Here is a 13,965-nt window from a genome sequence, read left to right on the forward strand (position 1 = left end):
GTCAGCAGCTTGCAGCCTCTGCTCCAGAGCAACAGAGTGGCTTTGTTTGTTCTTCTCTGAGTGGACCACTGGTACTTGCTAAAATATGTCCCAGCTCAGTATATACACAATTAGACTTTCAAGTGGCTCGTGGTTGTTTCTTCTGGAATTGTTTTGCATTTTTCTTTCAAGATTACTTTGACAAACTCCTGCCAAATTCTCTCTCTCTCTCTCTCTCTCTCTCTCTCTCAATCTCTGTCTCTCTCACACACACATACACCTGTAGGCCTTCATTTCAACAATATTTCCAGAGTTTTCAGAGCTACTTGTCCTTGAGATGAAAGTTTTCGGTGATACATACATGAGCATCTAAACATTATTTTTTGTATTTATTTAAAAGTGAGGGATAAAAAATATAGCCAGTACAATGATGTTGTTACATTAAAAAAAAAAGTGAGAGAGGGACTTCCCTGGTGTCGCAGTGGTTAGGAATCTGCCTGCCAACGCAGGGGACATGGGTTCGAGCCATGGTCTGGGAAGATCCCACATGCTGCAGAGCAACTAAGCCTGTGCGCCACAACCAGTGAGCCTGCGCTCTAGAGTCTGCGAGCCACAGCTACTGAGCCCACGCGCCACAACTACTGAAGCCCGCACGCCTAGAGCCCATGCTCCGCAACAAGAGAAGCCACTGCAGTGATAAGCCTGCACACCACAATGAAGACCCAATGCAGCCAAAAATTTTTTTTTAAAGTGAGTGAGCTGAATTTAAGTCAAGAAAAACATTAAGTAAATTATACGATAAGTTAGATAAAACATAAATCATGAAGGTTGTTCGTGAATGGCCAAACTTTGAAAAAATTTTGTTTCTACATTTTATAATGGCCTTGACCAAAATCACTAGCGGCCGCTGGTATAAAACACATAATTTATAGGGAGTGTGATAGGGTCTTCGATGATATTGGTGAATAAATAAAGGAATGCCCAGTGCTATAACATTCTGCAATCGATGAATACTAGACATCCATTAGGTGCTTAGCTCCATACTAGGTGATGAGATGCAATTGAACTGAGTTGAACTAGTCACCCCCATTGAGGACCTATCCTAGTAGAGGTTGAAAAATGAGTGTATAAACACAATGCAGAGTGATAAATGCTATAACTGGGGCGGGCACAAAGCCACCATGGAGCATGGATCAGGGAGTAATTCGTTTTTGGAGGAGTGTGGGGGAAGGTGTGTGTATCAGAATAAGGCTTCATGTAACAGGTGACACTTGGCTGAGTTTTGAAGGATCCGTAGAATTTGTCTAGGTACACAAAATTAACCTCTAATTGAATAAATTAAAACTGTATGTCTTGGACTTCCCTGGTGGTGCAGTGGTTAAGAACCCGCCTGCCAATCAATGCAGGGGACGCAGGTTCGAGCCCTGGTCCGGGAAGATCCCACATGCCACGGAGCAACTAATCCCATGCGCCACAGCTACTGAGCCTGCATGCCACAACTACTGAAGCCCGCGCGCCTAGAGCCCACGCTCCACAACAAGAGAGGCCACCGCAATGAGAAGACCACACACCGCACGAAGAGTAGCCCCTGCTCACCGCAACTAGAGAAAGCCCGCGTGCAGCAACAAAGACCCAATGCAGCCAAAAATGAAAAAATAAATAAATTTAAAAAACAAACAAACTGTATGTCTTTCTAAACTACCTCAAACTTGGAGAGTAAAAATTTAGGCAATAATTAAAATATAGCTAAGTCTAGCAGCAATTAGACCAGTTTAGAATATCATGTCCCTAAACAATTCCTGTTTGTGTTCAAATATTGACCTACAGGGGATGGTCAAGTTAAAAGCTAAGATAGCCTCTTGGGGCTTGGTTGAACCAAAGTAGGCAGGGAATTCTCCGGAAATGAGATGAGAAGGGGTGAGAGTTGATAAAGAACCCAGAATTCTGACTCTGCAAATCCCAAAGTCCCCACCTTGGGCTTCACTCAGCCTCAGGGAAGGATGTGGCTGCCAACCTCTCTAGGCAGAAGGTAAGGAGGGTAAGGGAAGACCAGGCTGATTGAGTTGTTGTGTGGTCTAGACCCTGGGGAATGAACCAATGAACCCTACTGACCTTGGGCTTTCCTGATCCTGCGAGGGGCTTCCTCGTGTGGAGATACAAATGAATTGGAACATTAGTTTAACCTCCTGGAGCTAATGATGTGACACTGTTGATGTCAAATATACTAACAAGAAACAAGTCTTCAAAAGACACTCCACTGCTGAGGGTGAGAGAAGGAAACTCTGTCTCTCCCTAGAGAGACAGAAATGTGTCCCATTTCCTAGGTTGTCTGAGACGAGTATGAGAGAGTTGTTCAAAGAGGACTACATGCTTTGTTGGGACACCCAGAAAACATAGTGTAATCTGCTCAGTTTTCAAGTGACACACCCAATGCCTAGTTGATAGTAGCTTCTAGATAAATTCTTGTCAAATAAGTGAATGCACGAACAGTCCTATTAATTACACTCAGTGAGGGGAGAAGGTAGATGAGTATGCAAAGGTCTTTACGGAAAAGGAAGGGCGCTCTGTGTGAAGAATGCCATGTCTTTGGAGGCAGTGCTGGTGCCACAAAAGAGACTCATCAAAGAGGATGCAATGTGGGCTTCCCTGGTGGCACAGTGGTTGAGAGTCCCCCTGCCGATGCAGGGGACACAGGTTCATGCCCCGGTCCGGGAAGATCCCACATGCCATGGAGCGGCTGGGCCCGTGAGCCATGGCCGCTGAGCCTGTGCGTCCGGAGCCTGTGCTCCGCAACGGGAGAGGCCACAACAGTGAGAGGCCCGTGTACCGCAAAAAAAAAAAAAAAAAAAAAAAGAGGATGCAGTGTTACTGAGGGTTTATAGTTCCTGGGTAAGAAGAGGTCTGGCATTTCCTGATTCACGTAGCAAGAAACTGTGTAATAGCAAAGGCAGGATAAAGCAGACAGTGGAAGAGAACGTTTAACCACAACCAAAGCTCACAGTATTGTTATTTTTATCCCATTGAGAAGACCCCAGAGGAGGAGTAAACCTGGGAGTAAAGAAGGGAGAGATTTCTCACTGACTCTTCAGTGCCTTGGATGAAGACACAAAAGGCAAGAATAATTTTTTATTTGTATAATATATTTATTATTCTTTGAATGCTCCTAAAAATAGAGTGCCTTATGGTAAAACCCTAGCTACAATGAGATCAAGATCAACTTATAAAAGGCAGTATAAAAGACAAAAGTTAAATAGAAATGAAGGTATTGGGGCTGAGAAATGCTAAGTCATTGAATATAAAACTTAGTTTTGGCCTTCCTAGCAGCTAAGGTAAAAAGGGAAACGAATTAGGTAGCTCTCACAGACAAGTAGGATGACTTATATGTTTTCATTAAGAGAGAAATGTATGTGTCTGGGTGAGGGTGTGGGGAATGCACTGAGAAGTCAGGTGAGTCTTTATCCCAGGTATGTTGAACATCCATTGTATAAACAATGTGATTGTTTGTTGCAGTGGAATTCACTGTAGTTTTTAAGTGTTCCAGAGATATTCCACACAGAGAGCCTTGTATTTTTTTTTTTTTTTCGGTACGCGGGCCTCTCACTGTTGTGGCCTCTCCCGTTGTGGAGCACAGGCTCCGGACGCGCAGGGTCAGCGGCCGTGGCTCACAGGCCTAGCCGCTCCGTGGCATGTGGGATCTTCCTGGACTGGGGCACGAACCCGTGTCCCCTGCATCAGCAGGCGGACTCTCAACCACTGCGCCACCAGGGAAGCCTGAGCCTTGTATTTTTAAACTGATTTGAAAACTGACTGATATTCTGAAGAAAATTTTTAGGGATATTAAGGGCAATATGCTTGAGGGATGTGGCTTCCTTGAGCTATGGTCTAATGCACAGTTATAGCTTTGGGAAGCATGTTCATTAAATTTGTAGATGACAATGGGGAGAAATTGATTATTTGTTGGAGTAAAGAATTGTAATTCTCCATAAGATCTCAATGGGCTAGAATGATGAGCTAAATCTGAAAGGTTGACTTTAAAAAGAGATGAGGGTAAAGAAAAGAAAGAGAGAGGGAAAGGAAAGTAGAAGAAGGGAAGGGATGGAAAAGAAAGGGAAGGAAGAAGAAAGGAAGAAAGGAAGGTAGGAAGGAAGGAAGGAAGGAAGGTTAACTACTTAACAACAAACTCAGCCCAAGTCAAGGTTGTGGTATGTCTGGAAATGAACAAGCACATAAATAAATAACTAGATTTAGAACAATCTTGGACAACATCATTGGCAAGTGTGCAGATTTTGTGGCTATATTTAGGCGTTAATCCTCATTCTGACAATTCCTGGTTGTATAACTAGGGGTATGTTATGTACTTCAGTGTCCTTGCCTTTCAAATGGGAATTTTAAAAAGCAATAACATTTGTAATGTTAAAAATAAACACATATTCTTCACAGAAAGTTTGAAAAATGGAGAAAAGCATGAAGAAAATAGTCATCTCCCATTTTTCTCTAAAACACCATTGAGAGTTTATTGTTTCCTTTTAGACTGGTAGCAGAATTGGTGTCATGTTCCGCATGCAATGTTGCCTTTTCATTTTCTTCATTTAACATTATATTGTAAGCACTTTCTCACTGTATTAAACCTTATAATTATAACAATTTTAATGTCAATATGACAGTTCATCATATTAATACACCTCAAGTGACTAGAATGTCACCTCTTGTTAAGTATTTGTTGTGTTTCCTTATAAAAATTATTATCAAAGCACACTGCACATATCTTTATGTATTTGGCTCCATATTCCAAACTATTACCTCAGGACAGATCCTTCAATGTGAGGGTAGTGATTCAACACATATAATTTCTTGAAAATTGCTGATTTTCCTTCTAGAAGGGATATGCTCTTTTAGCATCAGAGTACTAAACTGAAGATTATTACTTCTACTTCAAAAGTACTGGGTAGGGCTTCCCAGGTGGCGCAGTGGTTGAGAGTCCGCCTGCCGATGCAGGGGACACGGGTTCGTGCCCCGGTCTGGGAAGATCCCACATGCCGCGGAGCGGCTGGGCCCGTGAGCCATGGCTGCTGAGCCTGCGCGTCCGGAGCCTGTGCTCCGCAATGGGAGAGGCCACAACAGTGAGAGGCCCACATACCGCAAAAAAAAAAAAAAAAAAAGTACTGGGTAGCAGTCATTGACATTGATAGAACCTCAGTAGCTCTCCAGTGTTCATGTCAATACAAAGTTACATGGTACCTAGTATTGTGCTAGGTCCTGGGTATTAGTGAAGAACAGAATCCAATCAGTCCCTGCCCTCGTGGAGTTGAGGTTCATGGAGGGGACAGAGATACACAAGTGATCACAGAGGCAAACACATCATTAAAGGAGTGGTGAGATCCCTGGTTATAGATAATAGTTCTCTTTCTTGTGCCCGACTTGTCCCTTAATGTCTAATTCACGAAGATTATTTGGGGTAGAGGGTGTGTTGGTCGTCTTTACCCAAAGTAGGAAGAGAGGCAGGCAGGTGTGTGCTCCAATGCTGCTTCTAGAAAAGGAATTAAAATTCTCAAGGAACAATAGTCTTAGAAACTTCCAAGTGAAAAATTTCCCACTATGATTCCACCCATCTTCCAACCCTCTTACCCCACACAAGGCTGTGCCCAACAGATGACAGTACAGAGGCAGAAGCATTTAGAAAAGGAAAGAAAAACTTGCAAAACACGCAGGGAGCCAGACTTTAAAAGTACCGGCCTGCCAGAATAAAAAACACAACAAATATTCAAAGGAAAAAATTGCAAATCAGCAAGAATACTAAGGTTGCATTATTCTGTTTGTGGTGGAAAACAACAATGTCCTTACATGATTATCATACTCATAAAGGTTGTGATATATCTTCAGACATCAGCACAGCAAAAGTAAGCAAAATACATTCTTTGGTGGGGGGAACAAAACCAGTCAGGTGATCCTGTTAGTTTTGGTTTAACTCAGGGTGCAAAGTGTCCCCCCCACCACCCCACTTACTGTGGCATGTGAAGTATTGACACTTAATCATTGGACGCAAGGCCAAGTGTCAGTTTTTGTTTCTACAGTAGATATGATGTATTGGTGTGTGTGTGTAGTCAGGGTATGTTGTTTTGGATACCATGTAAACTTGTCCTGAAATTCTTTCCTACCGACCATGGGCAGCAGAAAGAAAACTGGATAAAGAGATTTTAAAATAAATTAAAATATAAGATTCTTTTCCTTTATGCATTCAACAATCGTCTGTTAACGTTCTCTATGCTAGTCATATGGACAGGACTTGGCATTTAATTTGGGGACCATTTATAGAAGTGAGGGCAGAATTAAGGGCACTTACTGTTACCAAGTCCAAGCTCGGACTGTTCACCGCAAGACAGGACAATAAATCGAGAGACGAGTTGTTGGGGCAAGGAACAGTGATTTTATTCAGAAAGCCAGCAGACTGAGAAGATGGTGGACTCATGTCCCAAAGAACCATCTTGCTAGGGTTTGGATGCTAGTTTCTTCTATAGAACAAAGGGGAAGATGAGGAGATAAAGTAAAAAAGGCAATAAATTGTTGCAAATATTTCCTGGTTCCAGCCAGCTTCCCAAGAAGGTGTTAATTTCTTCTTTCCTGCAGCCATTCATGAGTGGGCCTGGTCAGGATGTTTCCTGTGAGCTAAACAAAGGTATTTTAGCTTAAGCTCAGGCATGGGGGGCAGGGTTCCCAGAGATGGGCCATTATGTATACTTTAAGCGTATAGGCAACACTTTAGTGATTAACTTGTAGCAAAAACAATAGAAAACAAATGTTAAATGAAAAGAAAAAGATCCAATATGGACTCAGATTTATTTTTCCTTGTTACACTATAAGGGATGGTGAGGCACTCAGGGCTAGCAATGGTAGGAAACTGTTTGCATCCTTGGGCCTGAAGTGACAAGGTGAGAGGACACTGTTACTGGAGCCCAGCAAAAACTGAAGCCATGGAAGATGGGCCACGCAACAAGAGCTGTGGTCATAGAACCATCATGGTAGAGGGAGAAGGGGGTAGTGGTGTGTGTATGGGGAGAGGGATAAATACCCTACATACCTTTGTGCTACTCTTTATTTTCCTTCAAGTACCTTCATTGGCCACATCCAACCAGAAGCCACAGGGTGAGTGAGCTCAGATGATTCAGTCCTTAGTGACCAGCCTCCCAGGCAGCAGAGCAGGGTGGAGAGTGGATCTTGAGGGGTAGACCTAGATTAACCAACAAAACCTTCCCTTTGCATAACACTAAGAGGAAGAGCAGTCTCCAAAAGTGATGGAAACATAGTGTCCAGAGAGGTGGGAAAAAAGTTTGGGTAGAATAGCATCACAGAGTCCTTGGGTGAGGAATTTCAAGGAAAAGGGAGCCTCCAGTGCAACAGAGATCAAGTCAAAAAGTAGCCACTGGATTCAGCAATTTGGAAGTCATTGGTGACCTTCATTAGAGTGGTCTCTGGCTGTAAGACTGGAACCAGACTGTGCTAAAGAAAGAATAGGAAATGGTTGAAATGCAAAGGAGACAGGGAGCCTTTAGAAGATGATATAAGATTAAGGGAAGTTGCTTTTTGCCATGAGAGGTAAAGTTGCTGTAGAGGTGGAGCAGAAGCAGATACTGGAGACAGACTGAATGATTGTGAAGCAATATCACAGAGGAGGCAGGAGGGACTGAGACCACTAGCTTTGCAGAGGAGAGGGAACACTTCTAGAGAGGCATATGGGGATTTGCTATTGGGTATATGGAGGGAGAATGTTGTGGGTCTAGAGCTGGTGAGCATGATGATGAGTTGCCTCCAGGTAGCTTCTGTTCTTTTTTTCAGTGAAGTTGGATGCTGGGTCATTACTGTTGGTGAAAGAGGAGGTAGCAGAAGAGAGGTCTTAAAGAGACCAGGGAAATTTGCCCCGGTCTTGGGACCTGAAGGAGCAGCTGACTGAGAGCCTTGGGGACAGCACTGGGGTTGATAATACCTCTCTAACCCTACCGTTGCACCAGTCAGCAGAATTTTGTGATCTTCTTTAGTCATGTTCAGCCTGGAATGAAGATGCTGGATATTACAGAAGGTAACAGGGTTGGCAGAAGATCAAGGAACTGAAGACAGTGACAGTATTGGTAAAAGACTGATGAAAGAGATGGACCATAGATCTTGGTTGGATGGGGCATGGAGGAAAGCCCAAAGGAGGCTTATTTGGGGGAACTGGAGGCATCAAAGGTGGTCTTGAAAAGGTAGAAGAAGAATAGTATTGATGATTGCTAACATTTTTGGAGAGTTTCCTAGGGGCCAGACACATTTACTTCTCACAGCAATCCTACCTGCTGTGTCCTACTGTTGTCTTTACAGATGAAGAAATTGAAACAGAAAGCTTCAGCAAGTTGTTCAAGGTCCTACTGTTGGTCAATGACAACCAGACAAGGGATTGAGGGTGTAGAGATTTGTGGTCTAGGAATAGTATATTGTGGGTTGACATTTCATTGCTGACTTGAACAGATATTCATACACCAATTTTCATAGCAGCATTATTCACAATAGCCAAAATGTGGAAACAATCCAAGCGTCCACGAACAGATGAATGAATAGCAAAATGTGGCATACACACATACGATGGGATATTATTCAGGCATGAAAAGGAACATAATTTTTTTTTTGAGGTACGCGGGCCTCTCCCTGTTGTGGCCTCTCCCGTTGTGGAGCACAGTCTCCGGACTCACAGGCTCAGCGGCCATGGCTCACGGGCCCAGCCGCTCCGCGGCATGTGGGATCTTCCCGGACCGGGGCACGAACCCGCGTCCCCTGCATTGGCAGGTGGACTCTCAACCACTGCGCCACCAGGGAAGCCTGAAAAGAAACATAATTTTGATATAAGCTATCACATGGATGGACCTTGAAAACATTATGCTTAGTGAAATAAGCCAGACACCGAAGGACAAATACTATATGATTCTACTTACATGAGGTACGTAGAACAGGCAAATTCACTGAGACAAAGTAGGATTGAGGTAGCTAGGAGCTGGGAGGAGGAGATCGTGGAGGAGATCGTTAGTTTATTGCGTAGAGTTTTTGTTGGGGATGATAGAAAAGTTTTGGGTATAGATAGGGGTGATGGTTATACAACATTGTGAATGTATTTAATGTCACTGAATTGTACACTTACACATGGTTAAAATGATAAATATTATGTAATGTATATTTTACCACAATTAAAAAAAAAGATTTCAGTGGGGAGCTACTTCTGGGTGATTACAACAACAAAAAAGCTGTTGTAGAAGTAAGTTGCTAAATTTGGAGGTAAAGATGGTTTTAGTTGAGGAAGGAAGGGAGAGGCCAGGAGCTGAATGGGTCATCCAGCAGGAGCCCTGTGTCCTGACATTTATGTATCCTCAGGGGGCAGCGCCTGTGCCATTAGCAGGCCCGATGCATTGAATACATGGAGGATGCAAACCAGACTGGAATGATTCACTTCCACTTCCACCCCTTCTCCAAACTCCCCGAGGTACAGATGCTGATTTTCGTGACCTTCCTGATTATGTACCTGGTCCGCGTCAGCGGCAACCTCTCCATTTCTCTCATCAGCTGGATTGACCGTTCTCTCCACACCCCCATGTACTTCTTCCTCACCAACTTGGCAGCTCTGGAGATCTGCTACTCTTCCACCTTTGCCCCTCTGACTCTGACAAGCACCCTGTCCATGGAGAAAACCCTCATCTCCTTGCCTGGCTGTGGTGCTCAGATGTTCTTCTTCATATTCCTGGGCAGCGCTGACTGCATTCTGCTGGCCGTCATGGCCTATGACAGGTTCGTGGCCATCTGCCACCCTTTGCGTTACACCCTCGTGATGAGCTGGTGATTTTGTGCCCGACTGGCCCTGGGCTGTCTGGTGTTGGGGTTCATCTTGGCCATGCAGCTGACTGTGCTCATCTTCCAACTCCCCTTCTGTAGGAGCAAAGAAATCAGTGTGTTCTATTGTGATGTCCTTCCTGTTATGAGATTGGCCTGTGCAGATACCTGGGTCCACGAGGCCACTCTGTTTGTGGTTGGTGTCACTGTCCTCACCATCCCCTTCCTGCTTATCACCCTGTCCTATGTCTTCATCGTGGCTGCCATCCTGAAGATCCGCTCTGTGGAGGGGAAGCACATGGCCTTCTCAACCTTCTCCCACCTGACTATGGTTCTGCTCCAGTATGGGGGTGTGAGCCTCATCCACCTGTGCCCCAGCTCCAGCTACTCTCCAGAGAGGGGCCAGGTAGTGTCTGTGGTTTACACATTCATCACCCCTATGCTGAACCCCTTGATCTACAGCATGAGGAACAGAGAGCTTAAGGATGCTTTGAAGAGAGCATTGATGAGGTTCCTGTCATCCTAAACACAACAAACACCCTGGATGTTCCTCTGTAACGTTGCTGAGTAGAGACAAATGGGTATGCTCTCTGAAAGATGGGAGACAGGGGCTAAGAGGTCATTGGTTTTACACTGTTACTTCTTCCTGGTTATATTATTTTTGAAAAGGCATTTTCCTTTTCTCATTCTTAGACTCCTCATCTCTAAAATTGGGATTAAAATGCCCACAAGACCTAAATTCTGGGATAGTTATGATGATCAAAAGATATATTAAGTGGAAATACTTTGTGACTTCCATTTATTATTATTATTATTTTGCCGCAGGGCATGTGGGGTCTTATTTCCCCAACCAAGGATTGAACCTGCGCCCCCTGCAGTGGAAGCATGGAGTCTTAATGGCTGGACCACCAGGGAAGTCCCTACTTTGTGACTTTTAGAGGGAGATGTAGCAGTGTACGTCATTATCACTATCCTCAGCATCAAGTGGAAAGTCTGTGTTCTGCTTTGGACATCTCTCCAGATGTAGTTCTCAGGTTCTTAGCATTGCATGTATGGGCAGGGGCAGGGCCAAGAATAAGAGGCAAATCAAACCAGGACCATCCCAGTCATGATTCCCATTATGTAAATGCTGAGTTTGTGCCGCTTTGAATTATTTATCTTTCATCCTAAATTATCTTCCAGGGAAAAGTGATAGGGAAAGCACTAGAGTTTTAAAGTTTTCAGCTGCATGGCCAAGATGAACCCCAACACCAGAGAGCCCAGGGCCAGGCGGGCACAAAATCACCAGCTCATCACGAGGGTGTAACGCAAAGGGTGGCAGATGGCCACGAACCTGTCATAGGCCATGACGGCCAGCAGAATGCAGTTTTGTTAGTTTAAAGTTTTGTTAGTTTCTCTTTATTTAACTTTATACCTGGAGCTAATCTGTCTCCATCTCAATCTCTGACTCTATTAGTCTGCTTCCAAATCCCTCTCCCTTTATCCATTTATTCTCTGTCCCTTTCTTCTCTCGTTCTCGCTCTCTTGTACACACACACACACACACACACACACACACACACACACGCATACACATTTATCTCATATTCTCCCTTTCTGCCTACCCCTAGTTGATATGGCCTGAATATTTGTGTTCCTTCCAAATTCACATGTTGAACTACTAATGCCCAGTGTGATGACATTAAAAGACGGGGCCTTTGGGAGGTGCTTAGGTCATAAGGGTAGAGCCCTCATGAATGGGATTAGTCCCCTTATAAAAGAGACCCCTTAGAGCTCCCTAGCTCCTTCAGCCATGTGAGGATACAATGAGAAGTCTGTGACCTGGAAAAGGGCCTTTACCCAACCACGCTGGTACCCTAATCTTAGACTCCTAGCATCCAAAATTGTGAGAAATAAATTTCTCTTGTTTATAAAGCCACCAGTCTGTGGTATTGTGTTACGGCAGCCCAAATGGACTAAGACTAGTGTATGTATTATGCTAAGTATGCATAATATGGAAAAATTGCTTTGTTCACTAAGCCCCTTGGTGTAGAAGAGAGGTAGTGTTGGTTCAAAACTGGATTCAGGTAAAACAGAGCTAATTCTGTGAAGACAGACACTGACTGGATACATTGAGGAGGTGAAAGAACTCATTCATACGGTTCCGAGCAGTCTGAGTAGGATGATGATCATTCTGATGATGACCATTTGTCTCAAGGCAACGGCAGCAGAACATAGATGCTTTACTATCTTTTTGTAAGGTAGAGGAAGCTCACTCATTCTTCTACCTGTTGATTACTGAGGGATTTATTTATTCAGCGACATTGAAAAAGACAGTAAGCAATGATTTATTGAACTCTGCTGTGTACTATGCTCCCACCTGTGGTAGGTGGAACAGGAAATGGAAAGGTAAGGAAGAGGCAGCTCCTGCCTGGAAGGAAGTTAAAAGTCGAGCAGTATATGAGAACATACACCACGATGACACCAAGGGCCAAGTGAGACAATGCTATGAGCCACCAAAGGAGGGTCCGTGAAGGGAATCCAGGTTAGTTTGATGGGGAAGGTGGCACACGAGCGGCACCATGCCAGGTCTTCAGGTCTGCATGTACGCAGAGGGGCAGGAAGGACATTTCTGGAGGAGAGAACTGTGAGGGCACAAAAACAAGGGAATCAGCTACGTAGGGACACAGCCTCTGTTTCCCTACCTGGAAAAGCATAACACGTGTGCCATGACATTTTTCTTTTATTTTTTTCTGACGTGTATCACAGGCCTACAGGGCAGAAACCATGACCAGAAGTCATATGACCTGAAGCTGAAATGTCACCTTGCTCTTTTGAAAGACGAGAACCCAAAAGGATCTTCTTTGGTGCACTTACAGAGGCTTGCTGCTCCTCCTATGTTCTACTGCAGTGTTCTACTAGGTCAGTGTTACTACCTGTAGGACACCAATCCTGTTGAATAATAGGTGTTTGGGGGAAATAAACATTATACGGTCAAACAAATGTGAAGAATACTATGCTGATCAAAATAAAACTAGTGGTTTACTGCAGGTTTATTCAGTGCCTGCACTGTGCAAACGTGCAGTCATGACACTCCAAGATGAGGGATGCGTGTTGCATGTTTTCTAAATTGTCACCACCAAACTCTTTTATTCCTTGGAATCTCTTAGGAAATATTTTATCTTGTTGAATCTACTTTGGAAAATGCTGCCGTGGCTAAGGCTGACGGGATAAAAAGAGGGCAATTTCACTAGTGATTGAAATATTCCAGGCACTTTTCAGTTCCCCACGCTCTTTGAGAAAACAGTGTAGTTATGAGTCAGCAGTCTTCTTTTCCAGTGATTGAATAAGGGAATTAATGATTGCCATATATCAACCCATTTATCATCATAATAACCCATGAAATGCGTGTTATTATTATCTCTGCTTACATATAAGGAAACTGAGACACAGGGAGGCTAAGTAACTTGTTCAAGGTCACACAGCCAGTAAACATAAAACTGAGATTTGACCTGGGCAGCGTGGTCACAAAAGCCTGGGCACAAAACCACTCTCCCAACATGCTATGACTGTCCAATAAGAGCTTGGGAAAATCGCTTCATTTTTCTAACAATTCAGTTGCATGATAAAATGGGGACAATACTATCTACTCTGTCTCCCCGAGTTATTGTGAGATCTCCAAGGAAAAAAAACCCCAAACTGTAAAAGGATAATAAAAGGTGCACATGGTTATTCAAACATCGACATGGAGAAATACACTAGATGGCTCATCTTTTTAAATACCAAAAGTTTAAAGACATAAGTGTTCAATTCCTTTCACCTAAGGTTTCCCTATGTTTATCCTGTTACTCTTGATAGGTGTTTCACAGGTGTTGTAAGAAACAAGCATGTCTTCTGCAGCTCAGCTGTAACAGCAGGCTTCTCTGCTTGAGGCTTCCTCACTGAGTCTTCCCACTTACCTTGCCAGGCTCCTCGGAGAACTCTGTGCTTGAGGGCTCCAGGGATTAAGGAGTTTGTATAAACATAAAAACAAATGAATATGGTGCAAATTATTTATATTGTTAAATCACAGGTATAGGTATGTGGTATAGGGAGATTCGTGTTAGGAAAACATCTGAACAACATGATATAAAACATCTTTATAAACAAAGCACATTATTTTTT

At 43.7% G+C, this 13,965-nt stretch overlaps 1 pseudogene across 1 annotated transcript; it reads left to right on the plus strand.

The window, feature by feature from the left end:
* Positions 1-9,358: 9,358 nt before the first annotated feature.
* LOC308620488 (olfactory receptor 10V1-like) lies at positions 9,359-10,348 on the plus strand (annotated as a pseudogene). The gene has a single exon. The product of its transcript is annotated as an olfactory receptor 10V1-like (transcript).
* Positions 10,349-13,965: the final 3,617 nt, after the last annotated feature.

The sequence above is a fragment of the Mesoplodon bidens genome (assembly GCF_964165515.1).
Source record: "Mesoplodon bidens genome assembly, chromosome: 7".
In the NCBI taxonomy this organism is placed as follows: domain Eukaryota; kingdom Metazoa; phylum Chordata; class Mammalia; order Artiodactyla; family Ziphiidae; genus Mesoplodon; species Mesoplodon bidens.